The sequence below is a fragment of the Staurois parvus genome, unplaced genomic scaffold, assembly GCF_062004578.1.
Source record: "Staurois parvus isolate SC_StPar_1 unplaced genomic scaffold, SC_StPar_1.0 ptg000442l, whole genome shotgun sequence".
NCBI classification, from domain to species: domain Eukaryota; kingdom Metazoa; phylum Chordata; class Amphibia; order Anura; family Ranidae; genus Staurois; species Staurois parvus.
This window is the reverse complement of record NW_028318238.1, coordinates 747,860-759,488: the sequence shown is the minus strand read 5'-3', so window position 1 is coordinate 759,488 and position 11,629 is coordinate 747,860.

The window sequence follows — 11,629 nt, the reverse complement described above, 5'->3', positions numbered from 1 at the left end:
TGGATGCAGCTGCCCGGCCATGGAAACCATTCCATGAAGCTCTTTATGCACTGTTGCTGTGCTAATCTAAAGGCCACATATATTTTGGAGGTCTTTAGCTATTGACTCTGCAAACATGGACTTATTGCACAGGCGGCAACCTATCACGGTACCACGCTTGAATTCACTGAGCTCCTGAGAGCGACCCATTCTTTCACAAATGTTTGTAGAAGCAGTCTGCATGCCTAGGTGCTTGATTTTATGCACTTGTGGCCATGGAGGTGATTGGAACATCTGAATCCAATGATTGGGGGGGTCCCAATACTTTTGGCAATATAGTGCACGGAATGAAAAAAAAAACGCTTCCCTATAAAGCTGCACATATCTCACACACCTTTTTGTTAGGCTGTGGGCATATTCCATGTTTTCCATTAGTGTGACTATTATTTTATGGACCCCCCCCCCCCGACAGCACTAGGACTTTCAAATTTCTAAAAGAATCCCACAACAACCCTAGAGCTGCAATTTTCTACTTTTTACAATAAAGCAGTAAGACTCTTTACAACTCACCACTTCTGATGCACGTTTCACACTAGTGTGGTTTTGTGGAGCATGGTGCAGCATGGCAGCCCATTCATTTAAATGGACTGCTGTGCCTCGCAAAACGCAGGGAAAAGGTCCCTGCACCTTTCCAGAAATTGCAGCCCTTGCTGAGAACGGCATTACAGTACAGTTGCCAGTGCGGATGCGATTTCCAGTGCCATTTTGTGTGTGGGTGGTTGCATCTGCAGGACAAAGTGCGGGTCCCGTAGCAGCTTTCTCCCGCACTAGTGTGAACCAAGCCTGAAGACATTTACTCCAGAGACCACACTTAATAGGCAAGATTTCTATCATTATATATCCCTAATTATTCATCTCTAGCCCCCCCACCTCCAATTATTCTCTGATATGGAAATAGATCTAGGACGCCCTCTGACAAGAGAATGGCAGGAAATTCAGTCTAACACAGATGAAAGCTCCTTTCTGCCTGCAAAACTAATTATACAGTTCTCAAAAGTGCTACCTTGTTCCAACATGCATTGCTAAATTAGTGCCTGGTTATTACCCCCTTTGCTTAAGGGATTGTAACACCAAAGACACAATCACATATACAGTATCTGGTGGAATTGTCCAAAAGAGCAAATGCTTCTGGGTGAGAACATGCCATTTAATATATACACCATTTAGTAGATCTATACAGTATATAAAGATTCCATGCTGATTCAGCAACTCTGTTCTGTCTGCTGTCTTCTCAGAACATATGCAGTGGAACAGAAACAGAGCCTTATTGATGCCCCTCTCTTTGCTAGTCTGAGCTCTGCTGTAAAAGGGTTGAGAGGAGGCAGATTGAAAGACAGAATAAAGCGATCAACCATAACAATATGACCACTGACTGGTAAAGTGAATAGCATTAATTATCTTGTTCCAATGGCACATGAAAGTAGGTGGGATGTATTAGGCAGCAAGTGAACATGTTGTCCGTGAAGTTGATTTTTTTGAAAGCAGAAAAATTGGCAAGAGTAAGGATTTGAGCCAAATTGCAATGGTTAGACAAGTGGGTCAGAACAATTCCAAAACTACAGAACAAAAGGTTTGATAAAGAAGCAGACAGCTTTGAAATGTGTTATCCTATGTGAGAGAAGTCTCTTGGCATCACTCCCAGTGGCAAACACAGTGTGGCCATCTTTTCAGTTGGTTTGCCTTTTCTTCTTTGCACACAGCAAGGTCCGGAGATGTTTCCTTCCCTGGCTTACTGGTGTTCCTGTCCCTGGCATGACTGCATCCATATCGTATGAGGAATTTGTTGTTTTGTAAAGTTTGGTTGGACAGCTCTTGTGGGATGTTCCCAGTTTGCAGCGGTCAGGACCGAACCAAAAGTGGTCCAAGGAAGGAAAACAGGCAAACTAGTGACAGGGCCAAGGCTCACTGATGCACGTGGAGAGCAAATGCTGTTCTGTGGAGTCTGATCCAATAGAAGAGCTAATATAGCTGAAATTGCTAAAACAAAATTAATTCTGGTTCCTGCAGACCGGTCAGGGTGCCCATGCTGACCTATGTCCACAGCCAAAAGCACCTACAATGGACACCTGAGCATCAGAACTGGACCATGGAGAAATGAAAGGTGGTCTGGTCTGATATATTCAAGAATGGTTTGAGAAACACAATGAGTTTGAGGTGCTGACTTGGCTTTCAAAATTCTGCAGATCTCAGTCCAATCAAACATCTGTGGGATGTGCTGGAAAAACAGAGTATTTTGGGGACTCCCAAGGATACCCCGGTTAACAGGAACCCTCTAAATTTTAATGCCAGACTCTATCCTTCCTAGCTTTGGGTCCAGCAAGCCAGTGTGCCCCTCTGAGACTAGTTTCAAAGGTTAAACGCAAAGTCTAATACTGGAATCAAAGAAACTGGTTATCTTAAAATTGATTTTAAACGTCAGTTTCTCCCCCTCTGGTGGTGATTTTCCAAACCCAAAAGCAGCCTCCAAAATGTAAATTGGAAGGAACGTTGTGCTGAGGTTTCCAGGCACTTCAGATGTGGGAATGTACGTCATTGTGGTGCATTGACAGACCATCCATAATGAATAAGCTGCCTTAATACATGTGTAATAAAGGTACCACAGCAGCTGTTGTAAGTGACACACTCCAAACCACCACAGCACGCAAGCATCTTACCAGCTGCATGGGATCTCTAAAAGGTAAGAGATTAAATAGTGCTTTGGACAAGCCAATGATGGTAACCAAAGCCTTTAAGCCCCTCCAGTTCGGTCACTCCCAATTAATACCGCATGAGATTGAAAAAAAACAAAGGGAAAAATCCGTTGTATAAATGTGTAAAACAAGTAAAGTTACATATTAGTATTATTACACTTACATAGTGGGGAGACTAGAGAGTAGCAATGCGAAAAAGCCACCGTCTATCCTCCGGTGGACATGATAATGTCACGGACCAGGCCTCCCAATGCGTTTCGTCAGTAGGCACACATTATCAGGAAAAGAGGGCTTACTAAATTGCACCACGACGTGCCTATAGACAAAATAGCATAAAAACGTGAACATTAGCTAGAATGAGTCAATGGGTAGTAATGAGTGAAATTGATACGTTTCATTACTCTGAAAGGTTGGCCAAAGTTCGAGGGTCTTGCTGAAGTGTTGCCACTTTGGAGAAATGCATGGATTCTAAGAAGGAAGGCAAAATACATGTGGTTTTTGGTGGTCTATAAAAATGCGCCTTATATGGCTTTCGGGGTTACAAACACTCCCTTCACCTATTCTGGACCTATGTTTCTGTAAAAAAAATGGTTATTTGTTTATTATTTATTTATTTAATGGTTATATTACATTGTTGTCACATAAAGTAAAAAACAGTGAAAAAGCAAAGTAAAAATGTACATCAGTACAGACATACCAATCAAATACAAAAAAAAAAATATGCAAAGAACACTAAATTAAAGAAAACTATTCCATGTACACAAAAAATAAAAGTGCATTGTCAGGGGGGTTGTCCATGAAAACCTACCCATTAAAAACCTACGTCCATAGTAAATGTTTTTTTTTTAATATATACGACGAAGGAGAGCGCTTAAGTGAGGAGTTGAGCAATATTTAAAAAAGCAATGTTTAATAAAAAAAAAAAAAAAAGAGTTGGGGAATAAAGAATTTTCATGGCAGAAGGAACCCGAGGAACATTGGTAATACTCTCCACACTTACAGATGATGGATACCAAAGTGACATGGAACCAGGGGCGGACTGACAACTCATGGGGCCCCCGGGCAATAGGGGATCATGGGGCCCCTGTGTCCTCGCCCACATCCAAAAAAGCCTATGAAAAAGCCAATGAAAGGTACCAGGGGCATCTCATGGGGCCCCCTACTGACCCCGGGCCCTCGGGCAGTAACCGAGTGCTCAAATGGTCAGTCCGCCCCTGCATGGAACATACAGTCTGAACACTCTGAACATTTTATACAAAACTGCATCTGCAGGATGGGTGTAAAATAGAGACCCTGACTACTCATAGCTGACATGGTAAAAAGTGGAAAGAGATGACCTCAGACTCATCGCTCATTAAAAAAGCACTTTGAGAGCATGCTACAAAAAGATGGCAACCACCGCAATTTCTAATTAGCTTAGAAGCAAGGTGCAGATTGAAGGGCAATGCACATCACAAACAAAAATTTCCCAGCACACTTACCAGCGCCCAGTGCCCACATAATGGCTCCTCTGCATTACTATGTTCCTGAGAATTGAGAATTTTTAGACAGGGTCAGTTTTTTTTTTTTGCAGGCTAGCTGGTGAGTGTGCTGGGATATTTATGTTTGTGATGTTTGTTGCCCTTCCACATGCACCTGTAGCACTACCAGCTTAGGGATTGCCGATGAATTGGGTCCCCCTATAGTCCTGCACAGCCAGTCATTCAGCATTTTCCACACAAGCTTTCATCCAGAAATGGAAGCCAGTCCTTGAGGGTTGATTTTGTTATTTTATTGAGGAGATTAGAATTTGGATGGGGTAAGGGATGCCCAAGGGAATTGAAATCTGAGGACAACTTCCTGAGCTATTCACAAGCTTCTCTTCTCTGATGCAGTCTCTGTTAGAGTGCTAGCCAGCATCTTCTGGTGTACCACCCCAGACCCTAGATGAACTCCTCTTCTCCCAGCAATCTGGAGACTCTCTTCCTGAGCAGGGGATCTCACTGCTGTTCTTTTAAATGGGGTGAACAGTCACTAGTAGGGCGCTAATCTGGTTTCCCACCAGAATGCTCCTTCCACTATCCACCCAAGGGGTGCATGTGTACTCACTCAAATCCTATCCTGTACCACTTGCGGTATGGCTGGTGCTACCAGTCCTATCAGCTGGACTGCTCCCTCGCTGCCATACAGGTGGTCCTTGCTCAGGGGGCCAGTGAGCTTTGAGTTTATTGCCTTTCCAGCTCCAGGTTTGCAGGCAGGTCCCATCCCACTAGGCCTCTTGGCAGTCTTTCTCCTCCAGCCTCACATTTTCCTCCAAATCTCTACACCTCACCCTCCACTACTGAGCAGGGAGTCCCAGCCCCTTGCCAAGCCTTCTGTTGGGGATTGGTTGAGGTCCCTCTAGAGTGCAGCCAGCCACTCCTCAGATCCACCCACTGTCTCCAAGGCCCTCCTCCAAAAGCTTCAGAGCAGAGGGAAATTCCAGAGGGGCTGGCCTGCAGAGTCTCTCAGCCCTGACCACAATCTGACCCCTCTGGCTATCACACCTGAACTGATAATCAGCTCCTGACTAGCCATTAGGGTTTAGCTCCACCTAGCTAAACTAGGAGGGTGCCACACACCTTAGTGCAAAGGCTAGTTATAAATTGGGGTGGTTGCCATCTTCTTGTATGGCTTGTTTGCTGACTTGGTGAGGGGACACGCGTGTTCCGGTGCCTTTGAGGATTGGGCTCCCTCCAACAAATCTGCCCTTAATTTATCTACTGCTACATATACTCCAACTTGGAGACTCTTAGAACTATAAAGTTAGGACTGCATTATACAGAGGAGCCTTGATATGGGCACTGTGGCATACACATATATTTGCAAATGTGTACAATGAAACCCTTGGTTTTTAGCGTGAATTGTTAAACAGGGATAATTTGGATTCTTTGCAAGCTAGCTGGAAATGGTGCCTGGAAATGTTTGTGATAACAAGCATTTAACCCTTGAAGGGCAGAATAGTTCCAGCTCAGGGTTCAGCTTTAGGGCTCAGTAGGGTTCAGTGGTGCTGCATGTCTCTGCCATAGATGCTGATAGAGGTGACTACTCTAACTCCGATTCCTGTACCTTTGCCATGAGGTGTCTGCACCATGGCTTACAAAAACACACCATCTATTACATAAAGACAGGGCTTTTTTTCAGCAGGAACATGGAGGAACACAGTTCTGGTACCTCCAGTACTGAATGTAATGGCAAGGGGTGCTGGGATATGCTGGAGGGTCTATTGATGCTGATTGCTGGGGGATCTATTGTAGTTGAAGGGGATCTATTCTTGCGTGGGGGTCTGCTTTGCTGGGGAGGTCTGTTGTTGCTGGTGGGGAATCTATAGCTCCTGGGGTGGAGGGATCTTATGTTGCTGGGGGTCAATTGTTGCTGGGAGGGATCTACTGTTGAGGGAGAGGTCTGTTGATGATTGCTGCTGGGGTGGATCTGTTGTTGCTGGGGTGCTATTTTGTTGAGGAGGGTCCATTTTTGCTGGGGTAGTTTATTGTTCCCAGGAGGATATATTGTTGCTGGGATGGTATATTGTTTCAAGGGAGGTTTATTGTTGCTGGTGGGAAATCTATTGTTCCTGGGGGAGAGGGGTCTTATGTTGCTGGGGGTCACTTGTTGCTGGGAAGTATCTACTGTTGTGGGAGAGGTCTATTGATGCTGACTGCTGGGAGATCTGTTGTTGTTGCTGGGGGTCAATTGTCGATGGAGTGGTGTTTTTTTGTGGGTGGTTCATTGTTGCTGGGAGAATCTATTGTTGTTTGGGGGGGTCTATTGTTGAGGGGATCTATTGGTGCTGGGGGGGGATTCTATTGTTGCTAACTGTAGGAGATCTATCTTACAAATTTTTTTATATCATTAAAAATATTACTTAACACCACAAAATGATACTTCGTTCTGTACCAAAAGGGGTGGTACTGGGAGGTGGGTAGGTGATGGAACCAAGAAACGGTGCTCAGAGGTGGGTATGGGGGTGGATCACTCATCCCCAGTGAGACTAATACAGTGATAAGTGCTAATATAAAGCACTGACACTGTACTAATGACATCTGCGGTAATCAAAGGGTTAACTATGTGCTGTTTTACTAACTGTGCTGTGTGTATTTTACTGTGTAAGCATGCTGCTTTGTATTACTCTGCTATGCAGAGCAATGACAGGGGAGAGATCTGCATTGTTTACATACAGACCTCTTCCTTGTTGCTGCTTCTCAACAATCGCCGGGTGCCAACGGGGAATCTCTGGCCGGGACCCGTCGATCGACAGCTAGAGCTGCACGGGTAGGGTGGCATGCGTACATGTGCCCCCCTACCAGGTAATGCTAAATCATGTATATATACGTGATTTTGCGCAGCCCTGCTGCCTTGTAGCAGTAGTGCTGCTATAGGGCGGTCGGGAAGCTAAACCCTGGATCCTTCATTCACTATATCTCGTCTCCCATAGTACACAGAACATGGAAATGCAAATATTTTAGTAAATATAAACTGCTAAATAACTTTTCTCATCAGCAATGTATAGCAGTCTTGTGACTTCTGTCAGTGTCCAGCAGAGCACTGGTTAACGCTTGTAGGAGGAGTTTTCATTCTCCTCTGTCTTATGAGGCTGCATAACCTCTGACCTTCTGTCTGGACAGTTCTGATTGGTCCTGTGCTGATCACATACACTCCCCCCCACAAAAAAAAAAAACTTTCTAGCACTACACACCGAATTAAGCATGTGAAGTTTGCCCCCAAGTCACTGTGCTATCAGCAGATGGATTTGGGACTGTGGAAGAAGGGGAGGATCAGAGATAAACAAACAGGATCAAACAGCGTTTTTACACAATGCACAGGATTAACCCCTGAGGTTCCACAGTGAGTATAACAAGCATGCTTTACTGCATATACAGATTGATTTTACTGTTGTGGGTTTAGTAACACTTTAACTCCCCGCTGCTATTGGTATGTGACATATGCCGCTGCCAGTAAAAGGATTAAATTAGATTGTACAATCTGCTACATGAAGATTGTGTTGTACATAAATCATATAGCTGTATGGACAGATAAAGCCCCACCATAAAACTGGATGACATTGCAAAGATGCCTATACAGTATGGTTACAGTTTGATTGTACAATCCTTTATAGGTCTAGCAATAATTATGTAGTACAAGGGACTGCCGGAATGGATATAAAGATATAAAGCGTTTAGCTTTGCCCTCACGTTACATAGCTGTGGAAAATCCAAAGTAGACTGCAAAGAGATTGCATGTGTATGGTCATCTTTAGGACAGTGCTTAGATCAGGTAGAACCAGGGCTTTTTTTTCAGCGGGAATGCATGGAAACACAGTTCTGGCACCTTGGGAATTGAATGTACATATTGGCAAGAGATGTGGGGTGTGCTGAAGGATCTATTGATGCTAGCTCATGGGGGATCTGTTGTCACTGGTAGGGTTCTGTTTTTCTGTGAGGGTCTATTGTTACTGCTGGGGGACTATTGTGGCCGGAGAATATATTGGTGAGGGAGAGCTTGCTGGCTACTGGAAGAACTGTTTCTGCTGCTGGGGGGGTGGGGGGGGGGTCTAATGTTGCTGGGGCGGATCTTTTGTTTCTTGGGCAAACTTGTGGGTGGCATATTGTTGCTGCAGGGGATCTATTTCTGGGGGGACCTATTGTTTCTGGGGGAGTCTATTGTTGTGTGGGGGATCTACTGTTGCTGTGGTGGGTTCTACTGGTGAGGGAGAGCTTGCTGGCTACTGTAAGATCTGTTTCTGCTGCTGGGGGGTGTCTAACGTTGCTGGGGTGGATCTTTTGTTTTTGGGTGCGATATTTTGTTGTGGGTGGCATATTGTTTCTGAAGGGGTTCTATTTCTGGGGGGACCTATTGTTGCTGGGGGAGTCTGTTGTTGTGTGGGGGATCTATTGTTGCTGTGGTGGGATCTACTGGTGAGGGAGAGCTTGCTGGCTACTGGAAGATCTGTTTCTGCTGCTGGGGTTGTCTAACGTTGCTGGGGTGGATCTTTTGTTTCTGGGTGCGATATTTTATTTTGGGTGGCATAGTATTTCTGAAGGGGTTCTATTTCTGGGGGGACCTATTGTTGCTGGGGGAGTCTATTGTTGCTGGGGTGGTGTCTACTGGTGAGGGAGAGCTTGCTGGCTACTGGAAGATCTGTTTCTGCTGCTGGGGGGTCTAATGTTGCTGGAGTGGATCTTTTGTTTCGGGGGGAAAAATTTTGTTGTGGGTGGCATATTGTTGCTGCAGGGGATCTATTTCTAGGGGGACCTATAATTGCTGGGGGAGCCTATTGTTGTGTGGGGGATCTATTGTTGCTGGGGCGGGGTCTACTGGTGAGGGAGAGCTTGCTGGCTACTGGAAGATCTGTTTCTGCTTCTGGGGGGTCTAATGTTACTGGGGTGGATCTTTTGTTTCTGGGAGCAAAATTTTGTTGTGGGTGGCATATTGTTGCTGCAGGGGATCTATTTCTGGGGGGACCTATTGTTGCTGCGGGAGTCTATTGTTGTGTGGGAGATCTAGTGGTGCTGGGGATCTATTGTTGCTGCTGTGGATCTATTTTACTGCTTTTCTTGCTATCATTAACAAATTCCATACAAATTATTTAGCACCACAAAATGATACTTGGTTCTGTATTCTGTAAAGAGGGGCAGTACTGGCAGGTGGGTAGGGGGTGGAATTAAGGGACAGAACTCAGAGAAGAGTAGGGCTTTGGAGACAAGGTACCAGCACCTCCCACAATTCCCATTTAGGGTGAAGTTCTGCTTTCAAGTAGATGCTTAGGTTCTATAACACCTATTAACCACTTGCCCTTCAGAAGATTTAACCCCTTCCTGGCCAGGAAATGTTTTGCAATATGGCACAGTTACTTTACCTGACAATTGTGCAGTCATGGAATGCTGTACATAAATTCAATGTATGTCCTTGATCACCTCTGCGGTTTTTACTTTTTGCGCTATAAACAAAAAAAGGCCGACAATTTTGAAAAAAAAAAATTGTATTTTCTGCTATAAAACATATCCAATAAAAATGTTAAAAATCTAATTTCTTCATAAATTTAAGAGAACATGTACTCTGCTACATATTTTTGGTTAAAAAAAATCGGAATAATTGTATATTGATTAGGTTATAGTGTCTACAAACTATGGTTCATATACTGGAATCACTGTACTAATGACACTGGCTGGGAAGGGGTTAACATCTAGGGTGATCAAAGGGTTAAGTGTGTGCGTAGTGTACACTTGGTGGTGCTTTTACTATGGGATGTGATGGATCGTGTTCTCAGCTCTGCAGCGACACATGATTCATGACTCCCCCCTGTCACAACAGAACTGCCCCTATGTAAACATAGATACAGCTCTATTCTTCCTCCCTGTCTAACGATCAGCAGGTGCCGGTGAGCAACAGTTTGTGCTGTGACTTTTCAAAGCAGAAGCGATCCTCTGGCAGCGCGCGCACCCCTGTGTGGTTGAGGTGCAAAATTATGTATATATATATATATATATATATATATATATATATGTGATTTTGCACAGGCATGCCACCCTGTGACAGTAAATTGCTATAGGGCAGATGTAAAGTGGTTAAATCAGGGGTGTCCAACCTGCGGCCCAACACAAAATTGTAAACTTATTTTAAAAAGTTATTTTTTGGGGGGTTGTTTGTAAAAATGCATTTACACTTAGCAAACACGTGCTGATGGAAATTTGACAGTGTGTGTTTTTTTTTATCTTCCCAAAGAGAAATCTCCCACTCTTCACAATCACTCCTTGAAGGATGAAGCACATGAAGGGCAAAATTAGAACCAAATTATCTGAGGAGCACCTTCAGAATTCAATGAGAATTGCTACTACATTCATCAAACCAGATATTGATGTGTTAGTTTGTCAAAAACAGTGTCAAATATTGCACTAGTTTTACATTACCGTCTTTTACTTTTATAATAAAAAATATTAAAAAAAGATGACGCTTTATTACTCAGATAGGTACAATATCTAAATCAGCGATTGTTAACGTGTGATCTGCCTAACTTTTTCTGCTCATCAGCTCTCCTTATTGTCAGTCTATTTTATGTGTGGCCCAAGACAATTCCTCTTTTTCCAATGTGGCCCAGGAAAGTCAAAAGGCTTTAAATACTTCCACCACCTCTGCTTCCCATCCAGCTGCATACTATTATTTATTTTATTTTTATTTATTTCAGGTACTTATATAACGCCATTAATTTACGCAGCGCTTTTACATAATTGTAATTTATTATGATTTTTGTTTATTGCATTTGTTCTTGTATTATTTGGTGATGGTCAATATACGTGATTTGTAAATAAAGGCAAACACTGCTTAGAACTATGATCTCTCCAGCTCACCTAATTATCCTATAGGAACACTATCAATTTTGAAATTATTTATTTTATTTATTTATTTATTTCAGGTACTTATATAACGCCGTTAATTTACACAGCACTTTACATATATATTGTACATTCACATCAGTCCCTAACCCTCAAGGGGCGTACAATCTAAGGTCCTTAACTCACATTCATACATACACATATTAGGGCCAATTTAGACAGGAGCCAATTAACCTATCAGCATGTCTTTGGAGTATTAAGCACAAATCATAATTTTAATAGTTTTTTTACTTGATTTTTTAAGTGGTTATATGAACACAAATTGCCAACCCTTCAGATATACAATTCCTGTCTTCCACTGCTCTAAGTATTGTCAGATGGGGAGTCTCCTCCCACAAGCTGTAAATTAATCAGAGGGGTTAGAGCTTTGTGATCACATAAAAAAAATCAAGCAAGGCACCTACAGGGAGGGATGTACAGGACATCTACTCAAAAAATAGCCAGACCACTTTGCATTGCTGCTACTCCTTACTTGGACCCTGACCTTCAGCT